The sequence below is a fragment of the Ictalurus punctatus genome, unplaced genomic scaffold (assembly GCF_001660625.3).
Source record: "Ictalurus punctatus breed USDA103 unplaced genomic scaffold, Coco_2.0 Super-Scaffold_100060, whole genome shotgun sequence".
Taxonomy (NCBI): domain Eukaryota; kingdom Metazoa; phylum Chordata; class Actinopteri; order Siluriformes; family Ictaluridae; genus Ictalurus; species Ictalurus punctatus.
The window spans coordinates 187,661-202,627 of record NW_026521090.1 but is presented as its reverse complement, the minus strand read 5'-3'; the positions used below and the strand labels follow the sequence as shown (position 1 = coordinate 202,627).

The 14,967-nt window shown below is 40.3% G+C and overlaps 1 long non-coding RNA gene across 1 annotated transcript; it reads right to left on the bottom strand.

The window, feature by feature from the left end:
• Positions 1–5,512: 5,512 nt before the first annotated feature.
• On the bottom strand, positions 5,513–7,163 carry LOC128630786 (uncharacterized). The gene is made up of 2 exons (XR_008395003.1): positions 6,851–7,163; positions 5,513–5,989 (listed from the first exon to the last, which is right to left on the bottom strand). It is a non-coding gene; the product is annotated as an uncharacterized LOC128630786 (long non-coding RNA).
• Positions 7,164–14,967: the final 7,804 nt, after the last annotated feature.

Genomic DNA, 14,967 nt, shown 5'->3' with positions numbered 1-14,967 from the left:
GAACAGTCTTCCTATTAGTGTTCGGGACTCAGACACAGTCTCAGTGTTTAAGTCTAAGCTTAAAACGTATTTGTTTACTCAAGCCTACCCTGACTAGATTCTGTTCTACTACTTCGCAGTCATAATGATCTTTTTTCTCCCTCTCTCCTTTCGCCGAGCCCCACACGAATTTATGGAGATACTAGAGATCCAGATCCTTTCTGCCTCTGGATGGAGCTCAAATCTTCTTTAATTCCAGACTGCTGGGACTACGGCTGCTCCTAACGCCATACAGACTTCATATAAATCCATAATGAACTTTTTCACACTATCTGATGTTACCCAGATGAGGACGGGTTCCCTTCTGAGTCGGGTTCCTCTCAAGGTTTCTTCCTCTTAAAACATCTTAGGGAGTTTTTCCTTGCCACCGTCGCCACTCAGTGTCTTGCTCAGTTGGGATAAATTCGCACCTTTAATATCTGTATACCGTATTGATATTTCTGTAAAGCTGCTTTGAGACAATGACTGCGTTTACATGGACAACAATAATCCACTCTTAATCTAATTAAGACCATAATTTGATTAAGAAACTACCATGTAAACAGCAACCTTAATCTAATTATGGTCATAATCTAATTAAGATCTAATCGAATTAAGACAGGTGGATTACTCCTGTTTTAATCGTATTATGGACGTGTATTACACACATGTAAACACCTTAATCATATTATGAAAGTCGTGTGAGTTTTCACCGCATTTTGCGACAGGACACGATCACACACGGCAGTTTTACGCTTTACGGCGAACAAGAGCGTTCGGCTGTGTCCCAAACTGCATATTTGCCTACTATAGGCCGGTAGTGGGAAAAATACATGCATCATGAATTGAATGTCTCTGTACATTGCTGCATTCATCTTTCCCCGATCCTGACTAGTCTCCCACTTCCTGCCGCTGTAAAACATCCCCACAGCATGATGCTGCCACCACCATGCTTCACTGTAGGGATGGTATTGGCCAGGTGATGAGTGGTGCCTGGTTTCCTCCAGACATGACGCTTGCCATTCAGGCCAAAGAGTTCAATCTTTGTTTCATCATGGTCTGAGAGTCCTTCAGGTGCCTTTTGGCAAACTCCAGGTGATCTGTCACGTGCCTTTTACTGAGGAGTGGCTTCCGTCTGGCCACTCTACCATACAGGCCTGATTGGTGGAGTGCTGCAGAGATGGTTGTTCTTCTGGAAGGTTCTTCTCTCTCCACAGAGACACACTGGAGCACTGTCAGAGTGACCATCGGGTTTCTGGTCACCTCCCTGACTAAGGCCCTTCTCCCCCGATCGCTCAGTTTGGCCGGGCGGCCAGCTCTAGGAAGAGTCCTGCTGGTTCCAGACTTCCTCCATTTACGGATGATGGAGGCCACTGTGCTCATTGGGACCTTCAATGCTGCAGAAATGTTTCTGTACCCTTCCCCAGATCTGTGCCTCGATACAATCCTGTCTCGGAGGTCTACAGTCAGTTCCTTGGACTTCATGGCTTGGTTTGTGCTCTGACATGCAGTGTTAACTGTGGGACCTTATATAGTCAGGTGTGTGCCTTTCCAAATCATGTCCAATCCACTGAATTTACCACAGGTGGACTCCCATCACGTTGTAGAAACATCTGAAGGATGATCAGTGGAACCAGGATGCACCTGAGCTCAATTTTGAGTGTCATGGCAAAGGGTGTGAATACTTATGTACATGTGCTTTTTTTGTTTTTTATTTTTAAATAAATTTGAAAAGATTTCAAACAAACTTCTTTCACGGTGTCAGTATGGGGTATTGTTAGTAGAATTTTGAGGAAAATAATTAATTTAATCCATTTGGAATAAAACTGTAACATAACAAAATGTGGAAAAAGTCAAGCGCTGTGAATACTTTCTGGATGCACTGTACATCACTACAATTACAATCACCACAGATGGAAACTGGATGTGTGTTTGTGAGTGTGTGTGTGTGTGTGTGTGTGTGTGTGTGTGTGTGTACCTCAGTATCTCCAGTGTACAGTGTGTGTGTGTACCTCAGTATCTCCAGTGTACAGTGTGTGTGTGTGTGTGTGTGTGTGTGTGTGTGTACCTCAGTATCTCCAGTGTACAGTGTGTGTGTGTGTGTACCTCAGTATCTCCAGTGTACAGTGTGTGTGTGTGTGTGTGTGTGTGTGTACCTCAGTATCTCCAGTGTACAGTGTGTGTATGTGTGTGTGTGTGTGTACCTCAGTATCTCCAGTGTACAGTGTATGTGTGTGTGTGAGTGTGTGTGTGTGTACCTCAGTATCTCCAGTGTACAATGTGTGTGTGTGTGAGTGAGTGTGTGTGTGTGTACCTCAGTATCTCCAGTGTACAGTGTGGATTCTCCAGTCCAGCAGAGAGCAGCTTCACTCCTGAATCCTGCAGGTTATTGTCACTCAGGTTCAGTTCTCTCAGTCTGGAGGAGTTTGATCTGAGAACTGAGGACAGAACTCTACAGCTTTCCTCTGTCAGATCACACACACAGACTGGAAGAGAAATGATGAAATATCAGAACACTGACCTCAAACACACACACAGCCATAATACACTTACTCTTTACCATGTAACAGAAATGTGAGTGTGTTTCTCTCACACACAGAAATCAGAGTACAGGACACCACACCAGCATTATTATTATTATTATTATTATTATGAATAATAATAACATCATCAGTTACAATGATCCTTAAAGGACTGAAAACATTTTTGTTTGAACAAATGCTTCATTATAATTGAAACATGAAGCCATTTGAAAAGACCCATGACACTTTGGAATGTTGAGACCATGCGCGATCAAAACGTCAATGAGCCTTGGAGTCACTCTTAAGCCTTGTCTCATTCTCCATCGCGGTTACGGCTGGTAAAGAAGGTTGGCACATTGAAACGATCAAAACATAAACCATCAGAACATAAATGAACCAAGGAAATGCACTTAAGTCTTGTCTCATGCTCCCTTCCTCTGATGGCCAAGAGAAAATGGCACTGGACTTGGAATGCACTGGGGTCTCCCCTACGCAACTCGAAGCCTGTTCAAGGCATGTCAACGGTCTGTGTCAACTAACTCGTGTGCACTATCTTGCCGACTGCAGAGAGAAAAGGGCACTTTATTGAACTACACTGGGGTTTCACCTGTGCAACTTGAAGCCTGTTATGAAACTGTGTCGTAATGCAGAGAGAACGCTATTCAGATGAGCAAGAAAGCACCTTGGCATTCATCAAACATGCTTGTGTTTTATCCTAGAAAAATGCTTTGACGTAAAGTAAGTCGTCCGAATGTGTTCATGTAAACTAGTAAAGGCTCTAATTACTTGACTGAAGTAAATGTACTGAAGAGGACGTCCACGTGCGGAAACCTGAGAATATAAACGAGACTGCAAAGTTGTTGTTGAAGAAGGGTCTAACACGGACAAACACGTCCGTCGGCTCCAGTAGAATAGCCTAGTGTTTCCTTAAATCACTTTGAGGCGTCAAGACTCTAAATCCAGCGGGGTTTTCTTGCGCAGGTATGAACCCTGCTTGCAGCTTTGTCAGCTGTAGGTGTCAAGTCACTGGTGCTCAATCTCCTGCTGTTTATTTAAACATAACATCCTCAGTTACAATGATCCTTAAAGGACTGAAAACATTTTTGTTTGAACAAACGCTTCATTATAATTGAAACATGAAGCCATTTTTTAATAAAATTATTAAAAGGTCTCCTATTTAAAAATAAACAAAATAAATAAAATAAATAAGAAATCTCCCATTTGAACAAAAGATGAGATAAGATAATACTTTATTAATCCCAACGTGGAGAAATGAGGGAATTAGGAGGAAAAAGGAGCAGGACCTGCTGTGGCTTTGTTTGGAAATATTTTTGTTGGTGAAATAGAACAGAAACAGACAATATTGAGTGTAAAATGTACGTCAGGTAATATTATCTTATTGTTTACATGTTAGCATAGCATGTTAAATTAACTACTAAATAAAAATAACATCAGCTGCATGAGCTTTTAAATAACGTCCTATTATTATTATTATTAACATTTACTGTAGCTGCACAGCCAGACTGCTCCTGTAACTTTAACTCACTCACTCACTCACTCACTCACTCGCTCACATTCTTGTAATTATAACATTCTGGGGTCAGTAGTCCCACCCATGTATTGTGGGGACACCACTTTCCTGAGGTCCTACAGATGTGAAAAAAATCAGGCATGTATAATTTAAGCCTGAGAACACACATCATCTCAAATTCTGGATTTAAATCACAAAATTTCTGTGCTTGGTTTTTTCACACCTAATGTAGACATAACAAGAACTCATCATTAACGGGGACCTAATTTTCATACACAGAAAATTAGCTGGTTTTCATGTTGTAGTGGGGACATCACTACATAGTTAATCTGCATACACACAGATCAGGTAGTTTATATAACAACAATGGGACATGGTTTTAAAAAACCATTTTAAAAAGTTGTCAATTTAACTCTATAATTATTTATACAAAATTACAAACTAAGTATGTCTAATTTAGAGAGCTGTCTGTAAAGCAGATATGATGTGTATTTCCTCTATTTGAAGGTTTAAGCTTCTCATGAAATTATATTGAACAGTTGTTCTTAATTGTTTATACTAAGGACTCTTAGCCTTATTTGTGAAATATGCAATCAGTGAAAGTTTGGTTATCAAAAAGCTCTCTTACACAAATTTCAATATCTGCACGTAATAGATAACAGACTACATTTTTTTTGGAGCTTTCTATTTCCAACAGAGGAACCCTTTGAGAAAACTAGGAACTTGTTAAGGAAGGTGGTACCAGTGCTATTATTAGTTTTGAGGCTATAATTCTAAGAAGCTTTTCATTTTCTGCTCCAAAGTATACTTTTTTTTGTGGAATAGAAAGTAGAGGTGCTAGCTGTACTGAACCTCACTTATTTATCACAGGCATGCATCACAAATTAACACTATCCCCAGTCATTTTGGCAAGTCAAAATGACAAAGAAACTCATCCTTTTCATATTTTAGCTACATGAAGGATTTGTTTATTGGTCTGGATCTCTAATCAAGTGAAAAATTGTCAGTCAGATGAAAAAACCCTGTCTATTCAACATTATAAAGACAACTTGAGTCTTGAGCTTCTTTACTGTAAAAGACAACAAATATTTGCCCATTAAAGTGCAGAACTACTAAGCTCACATGTGCCATGAATGAACTTGGACTCATTTAAGTTTGACATAACACTTCTGCTTACTACATATAGCCAGCTCAAAGTTAAACATATTGAGAAAAATAAAGATACTAGCCAAACACAGACACACAACCAAACACAATTTTTTTCTTTATTCTATATCCACTTAACTGACTAAGCTAAAAAGTGACAGTAACAACTTAATAATGTATGTTGAGGTAGCTAATTTTGATTCCAGGCAGTCTAAACATGTAAATGGGTAGCACACTGAAGCTTTTATTGCCCAATAGGCTTACTCATGAACTTGTCAGTCACCTGCATAAGGACCCACTGGAAGAAGGCGGCCCAAACCAATTTGATCTAATTCAATATAACGGTGTAGGTAAAGATTCTAATGGATATTTTAAATGCCTGATTTGTTCCTGATTAGTTTATGATGAAGTAAATGCTGAGCGGTTCATTACAAAGTAAAAGGCTAGAGGTGTAATGTAACTTATTATTAAAGCATTACTACAGATGTTATGATGTACAGTATCTGTAATATAGATGTAAAGTGTTACTATCAAAGTGTTATTTAATCTTTGTTTATATCTCTTTTGTAAGCTACAGTGCAGTTATAGACATAGAATTTGACACTTTGCCAGTCTCTATCTTTAAGATATAAAGACTCAGATCTAATGCAGTTTTCACAGACCAACTTCCCTGGGACACGACATGACATGATGAAGGTCTTCATATGTCTCTCCACTGCATGGACCTCATTTCCTTCCTGAGCCTTCCTCTTTTTCAGAGTAGATGTTTTACCTAAATGTAAGAATAAACATTAGTTACATAGCAAACACACACCCTTACACCCAACAGAAATTATTGTCTGGCAACTTACAGACTGGAACTTACATTTCACGTCTCACGAATGAAAACTCTGACTGCAGTTTGTGCATATGTACCAAATAGTAACTAAGAGTACTCAGTTTTCTTGGAGAAGATGCAGTAGGGAACCTACCGAGTCCCAGGGGATGCTTATGTTGGAAATTATGGAGAGGTGTGATTGAAAGGCAGGATTAAAAGTGCCAGCAAACTACACAATTCTGATATTTATGATCCAGAAAAGGTGTAGACTGTGATGGCTGCTGTTTCTCCTGGCCATTGCTCTCAGCAGTGTCCCCCTCCATAATCTGCATATTTAAACAGGTTTAAGTGACCTATGGGGACACTGTTCTAAATTCACATATCTATTCAGCTATCACAAGACTCCCTCACACACACCTGAATAAAACATGCTTTGTGGGGACTCCGTATAGTAACTATTAACAGACAAGATTATGTAACAGAAAGCAAACATGCTTTTCAATACGACAAAAACAATAATTATTTCACTATAGGAATTAAGTTTGTGATTTCAGGGTTAGATATGGGATACTTTGGAAGACTTTGGGATAATTACGGTGCATTCAGACACACACACGTTTTGTAGTTCATGCTTAAACGTGGCAGTAAAATACCTGAAGCAGATCAGATGAACAATAATGTCTAATTTTATTGTTGATGCACAAGCACAAAATTAGTTGTGCAACAAAAATGAATCGCAACACTGCCGGATAAGACAATGTTTATCTTTTAATAATTTTTAAATTGTGAAAACAGAGAGGGAGATACCCTGCATACCTTGCTACACCAAGGCCAGACTCCTCCTCCGTAATTGTAGGTAATTTCATCACCTTCTTTAAAGTCTGTTAAAGCAAACAGACCAAGATGTGGGCTTCCATCCACTTCAGTCTTCTGCATTCTGCCATTTGGGTGCTTGTGGTCATCATTAACCAGACTACCAAATGATCCGTCTTCTTTTGCAGCATCAATACTCAATACACAACGAGAGAAAGAGAGAAGTATTCAGTGACCGAATATTCCACATCAAATTCTACAAATATGATAGCTCTGCACAGAATTTTTATTGTTAACGGTCAGATGTAAATGTTTAAGTGGACAAATACTTCACAACTGCAATTTTCAAGTACAATGAAAGTACACTTTGAAGAAAAACTATGCAGACATCGTCGTTTTTTATGCAGGTTAATTCTATGGCTCATTTAATCAGTGGTGCTTCAAAACCACTACTATTGTTCCCTTGCATACTTAATAATAATAATAATAATAATAATAATAATAATAATAATAATAATAATAATAATATTATTACTCTCCGGCCGGCGCTCAAAAGTACTGGGACCCCGCACGGCCAGCTCTCAAAAGTACTGGCGCCCTTGACAGTCGGCTCTAAAATGTATTGGCGCACTACACGGCTGGCTCTAACAGTGCTGGTGCCATATCTGTCCGGCTCTGGAAAGTATTGGCGCCCTACGCTGTCAGCTCTCGAAAGTATTGGCACCCGTCCCTGTTTCGCCAACGCAAGCACCACTCACATTTTCTTCAGGAAATGTACCGGTCTAGTTATTATTATTATTCTTCTTCCACGTTTTTTTCGGCGCGTAACTAGTCCCTCACTGTTTGTCGGAGATCGACAGGTGAGGTGTCGAATCGATCGGCTTATTGAGGAGATGTGTGCTATGACTTTTATAAGCGATCGGAATGCCGGAATTCCCACTACGGAAGCTCAAATTCAGAAAATTTCCCATAGACTGGCATTGAGTTTCGAAAGTATTGGCCCTCTAAGGAGAAAGCTGTAAAAAAATTTTTCCTCCGTACACGTTCGGCTCTAAAATGTATTGGCACACGATCTGTTCGGCTCTCAGAAATATTGGCACACGATCTGGCCGGCTCTCAAAAGTATTGGCACCCTGCACAGCCAGCTCTCAAAAGTACTGGCGCCCTTGACGGTCGGCTCTAAAAAGTATTGGCGCACTACACAGCCGGCTCTAACAGTGCTGGTGCCATATCTGTCCGGCTCTGGAAAGTATAGGCACCCTACGTAGGCGGCTCTTGAATGTATTGGCACCCTGTCCCGATTTCACCACGGCAAGCACCGCTCACATTTTCTTCAGGAAATGTACTGGTCTAGTTATAATTATTCTTCTTCCACCTTCGTGCCATTTTACCTCTAAAGAAAATGTTAATATATTGAGATTTTCAGTCCCTAGTGATGTTCTGAGTAAGAAAATAACCATATTCGTGCTTGCTAATAACTGTGCTGAGTGAGAACCTGTTCTACACACAGATCACAGCTCAGCTGCGGTGTTTAGAGACGCAGAATAAAAGGAGCGCGCTGTAGTTACAACATCGAAGCACATCACACCACCGCCCAGCGCTTTACAGATTCATAACAAACTAATAACTGGAACTAATGAGCTCGGCTCGGTCCAGACTACTGTCCACCCTGTCCTCGATTTCAGAGGCTTTAAACTCAATCCAGCGCTCAGATCGATAACTATTTAGGAAGCCTGACTCTGCTATTTATAACCGAACTATCCGTTACATGGTGAAGCTAGTTACAGAAGTCGGTATAACACTAAATATTCACATGACATGACAACCACCAAAGTCTATTTAATATATTAACTTCATTTTATTAACTTATTGTACTTACTAATGTGCTAGATTGGTTAAAGTGTGTGTTAACTCTGGCTAGTAAAGTCCGCTAGCATAACAATTACTTTAATATTGCGATTCAATTATAAATAATGTCTTAAAGCAGGGAAATAAAATTACAAACTTATAAACTGCAAAAAAAATTATAATAATAACTTACCTTTCGTTGTATTTGGTCTCGTTGCCGCAGTAGAATCATTCCTTAAGGCAATGGAAAGCAGCTGGTGCTATTAGCCTGTGACAGCCAGGGCAGATGGGAAATGTAGTTCTTTTCCTACTTCCTGTGTGGTGTTTACGAACTATTAGTGCAGTCAAAAAAACTACACTCCGCCATAACCCGACTTAAGGATTTCGTTTTACTGCTTAGAGATTTTTAAAAAGTGTCATTTCACTGTGCAAAAATTTAAAAACTCAAACTTTAATTATTATTAAGACTTATAATTATTTGGAAAACATGATAACTATCTGTTCTGACTTATTAATGTGTAGCTTATGCTAACAATCTAACCTTCTAACAGTCTAATTAGGCTTTTAATTTACCAGTCACTTTTTAATCCGCTAATAGGTAATAGAGCTAATGTGCATATGCAGATTAGCCACAGTCCTTTACTAAGTGGGTGGTACCATAATTTGCATAAATTAGACTTGCAGAGTGTGTGAAGTGGTTGGCCAAGCCCCTCCCCCAATAAATACCGGTTCCAGACTAAAGGGGGCGACATAGACCAAACCGGTCACATACACAGTTTGTCCAGATCATGCGTTATATGCCAAAGATAAAAATTTGTGAGGCGTCTATTTACAGCCTCCTCGACACTTTTCAATGCATCACCCCTGTGAGGACGTGGATTTTTGTCCCCATGAGGTTGCTGTGTAAACATGATGATGTCCCCATGAAGTGATAATTACAAACACACACACACACACACACACACACACACAGACAGACAGACACTCTCTCTCTCTCTCTCTCTCTCTCTCTCTCTCTCGTGCGCATGGATTGAATGAGTGGGCGGAGTCAGAGCGGAAGTGAGTGAGTGGGTGGAGTGTGGCCGAGGCCGCTGCTCCAAGTTCGCTTGTTCATTTTTTCTGTCTATTTTTTCTTAAGAAATACGATTACCTTTAGGTCTTTGGTTTCTGAGAGAGTTTAGATTACTATTGTTTGTTGTGTGTGTGCGCGCTCGCGTGTGTGTGTGTTTGTGTGTGTGTGTGTTTCTCGCTGGCCTGGGCGGCTGTTTGGGAAAAGTTTTGGGAGCATGGCTGCCTCACGTATGGGGAAGTATGATTCCCTCACGCGGCGGCATGCTATTAAAGTAGCCACTACCGCCAGCGTTGAGGAGGTGTGTCTGGCCGTGGGGGAGAGTGTTGGACACGACAACATTCTGTCTGCGGCCCGGATGAATAGTGCCGTCGTGCTGTTTCTGAAAACGGTGGAGTTAGTAAACGACATGGTGGACAGTGGAGTTGTGATTGATGATGTGTTCCACTTAATGCTTCCTTTATCAACCCCGTGTAAAAAAGTCATCCTGTCGAATGTTCCTCCTTTTATTAAGGACGAGGTTCTTTCACAAACTCTATCCCGCTATGGTAAACTGGTCTCTCAGATCAAGAAGATCGCGACTACAAGTAAATCCCCTCGTGTTAAACATATCGTGTCTTTCAGACGGTTTGTGTACATGGTTCTGAAGAACAATAATGATCTGGATCTGACACTGAAAATCCCGAAAATAATGATAATGCTAACGCGGCCGCTGGTAACGAGGTTACTGCTGGAGAGGGTGTTGGGGTGGATGAGGTCCACACACCGGGAGAGGGAGCAGCAGCACCTTCTCAGTTGGAGACACCTGAAGCTGTTCCCTCTCACCAGGGTGTCGGTGTTCAACCAGGTGAAGAAGAGAAGGCTGAGAATGAGCCAGATTTAGGTGATAAGGGTACACAGGACAGTACGGTGTCACTAGATAGTGTGGATCTGTCCCTTGCTGATGAAGTTGGGGATGATAGCTCTCATATGGACACGGAAGAGAATGTGTTCAAGGTGCCCCAGAGAAAGAGACGGAGAAATCGTCCTCATGCACAGGCTAAGAGGAAAGATGTTGCAGAGGAGCTGAATTCTGTGAAGGTAGAGAGCGAGAGCGAAGCATCTGACTGTAGTATAACATGTAGTGTAAATTTGTGATTAACAACTAATACTAGTGTAAATCTAAGTGGCTTTTCGAGCCATGAATATAGCGTGGACGACATCAAGGCTTTTCTGAAAAAGACTAAACATGCTAGGAATGTGAGGATAGACGAGTTTTTCCCGGATGTGGAACAGTTTATTAAAAAAACACGTGGGTTTATGGCAGAAGGGGGTTTCACTGATCAGGAGGGATACCGTCTAAAAAAAATCCTTACAAAAGTCAATGTACTGTTGGACTATAATGATAGTGATAGTCAATCCTAGACATGTACGTAAATCTATTATTTTTCCTCATATTTATGAGTGAGTTTCGAGTTGCTTCGTTGAATTTAAATGGAGCAAGGGAAAGAAATAAAAGATTTTTGTTGTTTGAAACGGTGAAGCAAAAGAAAATTGATGTAATCTTTGCTCAGGAAACCCACACAGACACTAATAATGCTGCGGACTGGGCCAGGGAGTTTAAAGGGTTATCCGTTTTAAGTCATAAGACATCTACCAGTGGGGGAGTAGTTATTTTATTTTCCTCTAATTTTATCCCCTGTTCTTATCAACTTGATGAGATTATAAAGGGTCGACTGTTAAAGGTTAGAGCTCAATATGAGAATAGGTGGATCGTTTTTGTTTGTGTTTATGCCCCGACCACGGCCATTGAAAGAATGTTATTTTTATTAACCTTAGATAATGTCCTGAAGAATTGTGACTCTGATGATTTTTTTATTCTAGCGGGGGATTTTAATTGTACAGAGCTGGGTATAGACAGGAATCATGTAGAGCCCCATATGCCATCACGTAGAAGGTTAGTCGAGTTAATGAATTCCTGTGACCTTGTGGACATTTGGAGAAATTTTCACCACATGCAAAAGCAGTATACCTGGGTGCACTCCTATAATAATATGCTCTCTATGGCCAGATTGGATAAATTCGATGGTTTTAAACAGCAGTTAAGTGCTTTTAGAAGTTGTGTAATTATACCGGTAGGATTTACGGACCATTGTATGGTTCTGGCTACTGTGTATTTAAGTAAACTCAAGCATAAGAGTGCGTATTGGCATTTTAACACCAGTCTATTGCAGGACGTTAATTTTAGGGATGTGTTTAAATATTTGTGGAGTGATTTTAGAACCACAAAGGGTTCTTTTAAATCGGTGCAACAGTGGTGGGATTTTGCCAAAACGCAAATTAAACAGCTGTGTCAACAAAATACCTCCAATGTCACGAGAGACACAACTCTACGCATGAAATCCTTGGAAGATGAAATAACGGCGCTTCAAGTGTTAATGAAAAACACAGGACGGCAGGTATGCATAGAAAATTTAATGACAAAAAAGAATTTATTGAAAAAATTGCCAGACGTTACTGCACAAGGAGCTCTGGTCAGGTCACGGTTTCAGAATGTGGAGTGTATGGATGCACCGTCGAAATTCTTTTTTAATTTGGAAAAAAGAATGGTCAGAATAAGATGATACATGGCCTGTTTTCTGATGATGGGACACTTTTAGTCGACCATAGAGAAATTCGAAAGAGAGCAGTCGGTTTCTACAAGCAACTGTGCAAGTGTGAAATCTACAATGAACAGGCCCATGATAACGTCTTCTTGAAACAATCTACACTGGGTTCCACAGAGTGTACTGTTTCTCCCCAAGGATGAGGGGGACATGGACTGGTGCACCTGCAGAGCAGGACTGCAGCCTTTCGGTTACAGTTTGTGCAAAGGCTGCTACATGGACCTGTAAATGCAAACTGGAAGGCTGTAGCATGTGTCATTTTACAGACACTTGAAGGGCTGGATTTACATAAACCTCTTTTCTGGATGGACCCGAAAAAGATGGACATCAGGAAACTTCCTGTTTTTTACCGTAATGTTTTTAAAGTGTGGGGACTTTTAACAGTGCAGAGAGTACCATGCTCAAGTTCTCTCTACTGGCTGCTGCAGGAGCCAATCATAAATGGTTCCATTTTAGATGTATCTCAGAGAAAGCCGTTTCCTGCACTTACGGAGGGGTTCTGCAGGGCTGGAGTCATCACTCTGGATGACCTACTGACCTTAGCAGGACCGGAGTTTAGGAACACGGTGGCAGTTGCTGGACACATAAAGATGAGGTCAGTCCGTGTAGTCACGCAGTTCCTTGTGGAATGGAGGTCCCTGTTGACTGAAGAGGTCTTGAAAATGCTGGAGGAATATTCCGGAAGGTTAAGTAGTCCCAATGACCAAGATCCTTTACCGGATTTTAGAGTCTCGGCGAATGTACGTGAGTGCTCAGGTGTGTTTCTTAAATCTGAAAAACTAAGTTTTGTGGGTCCCAAGTTACCATCAGGGAAAGAACTTTACAAAATGTGTGTACTATCCCTAAATAAAAAGTTTCTGGACAAAAGAGTCGACACACCTTGGCGTTCTGTTCTACAGATAAAGGAACATGTAAAGCCACAATGGAGAGCCTTGTACAAGTCACCATTAACAAAAAAGTGTGGGGATTTACAGTGGAGGATTTTACACGGTGCAGTGGCTGTTAATTCTTTTATTTGTGTTTTAAACTCTGATGTGAGTTATGAATGTCCTTTCTGTGCCGTGAGAGAATCTGTGTTTCACATGTTTATGCACTGTGTGAGATTGAAGCCTCTTTTTACTGTTTTACAGAGACTGCTTGGCCATTTTAATGAGAGTTTTACAATCGAAACTTTTATCTTTGGTTTTAAATACTCTCAAAAAAAAAAAAGGTTTAAGTGTCAGTTGATAAATTTTATCATAGGGCAGGCAAAGATGGCCATATATGTCAGCAGGAGAAACAGAATTGAGTCAAATTCAGGGGACAGCGTTTTAGTGGTTTTTGTGATTCTGTTAAAATCTAGGATATTAATCGATTTTAAGTTTTACCAAGAGATGAAAGACCTTGTATCATTTGAGAATATCTGGTGTCTGGAAGGGGCATTATGTGTGGTTTTAGAAGAAAAAGTGAGATTTCATCAACTTTTAAAAGACTGTGTACATACTGGTTGAAACTTGTTTGCTTATTTTATATTCTTTACTCCTTGTGGGTTTTAAAGGCAACTGGAAGGAGAATTATTTGAATTATCTATTTATTTATATATATATATTTAGCGAGTATCGTGTTCTTGTTTGTGTGTGTGAGATTTGTGAATAAAAAGGCTGCTTGAGTCGCTTCTCAAGCCGTTAAACTTCTCTCAAAAAATATAAAAATGTTTTAAAATAATCCTGAAATTCTCGTCGGCGTTGACTTACTGAGCGATGAAGAGTCGGTTCAACTGATTCAGTTCATTCATTCAAACCATCGAAGTAGGATAAGCGGCTTTGGTAATGATTCTTTAAATGAACCGATTCAGAATCCTCTTCTTGAATCGTTTGAGTCTTTCTCACTCGGTCAGGGTTGCACGTGTGGGTTGCTTTTCCTGCACGTGTAATCAGCACGTGTTCACAGACCGTAAATCCCGACCCCATGGTAGACACTCGACAGAAATTTCATACTAAAGTAAGTATTTTATATTTTCTGGGTCTAAACAGAGCAGAAGTATTGCTAATGTGTTGTACAGATTCTATTGGACTGGTGAACTGTGTGGATTTGTATATTTAACCCAGTTTAATATGGCCTGTTTTGTTCCGTCAGAGACAAGTAAATCTGTTCTAATGTTCATTTATTTTCCATAGATAAAACAAATGTTTGCTTACACATGAATACGTACTTTATCCCTTCAGAATGGTGGAGATTTGTCTCTTAACTATTTTAAATTTGGTTCTCTTCAACAGGTTGTGTTTGAGTTGTGCAGGCTTGTGTCACCTGACTTAAAGAAGGCATTGTTTGAAGGGCTTGATCAGCACCTCCCACGGCTCCTGCAGTTGTACAACACCGAGAGGCAGTGAAATACCCGAAATCCAACATGTGATGACCCGCATTGATCAAGAGGTAAGTCTAATGAACTTTAGTTTGTTCTGCTCCAGAAATGAGCCGATATCCAGCAGAACAGCACTGATAGTTGTGTAATAGACGTGCACAGTAGAGCTGTCGTGATTAATAAATAAACTTATAAATGTGATTACTTGATGAACGTA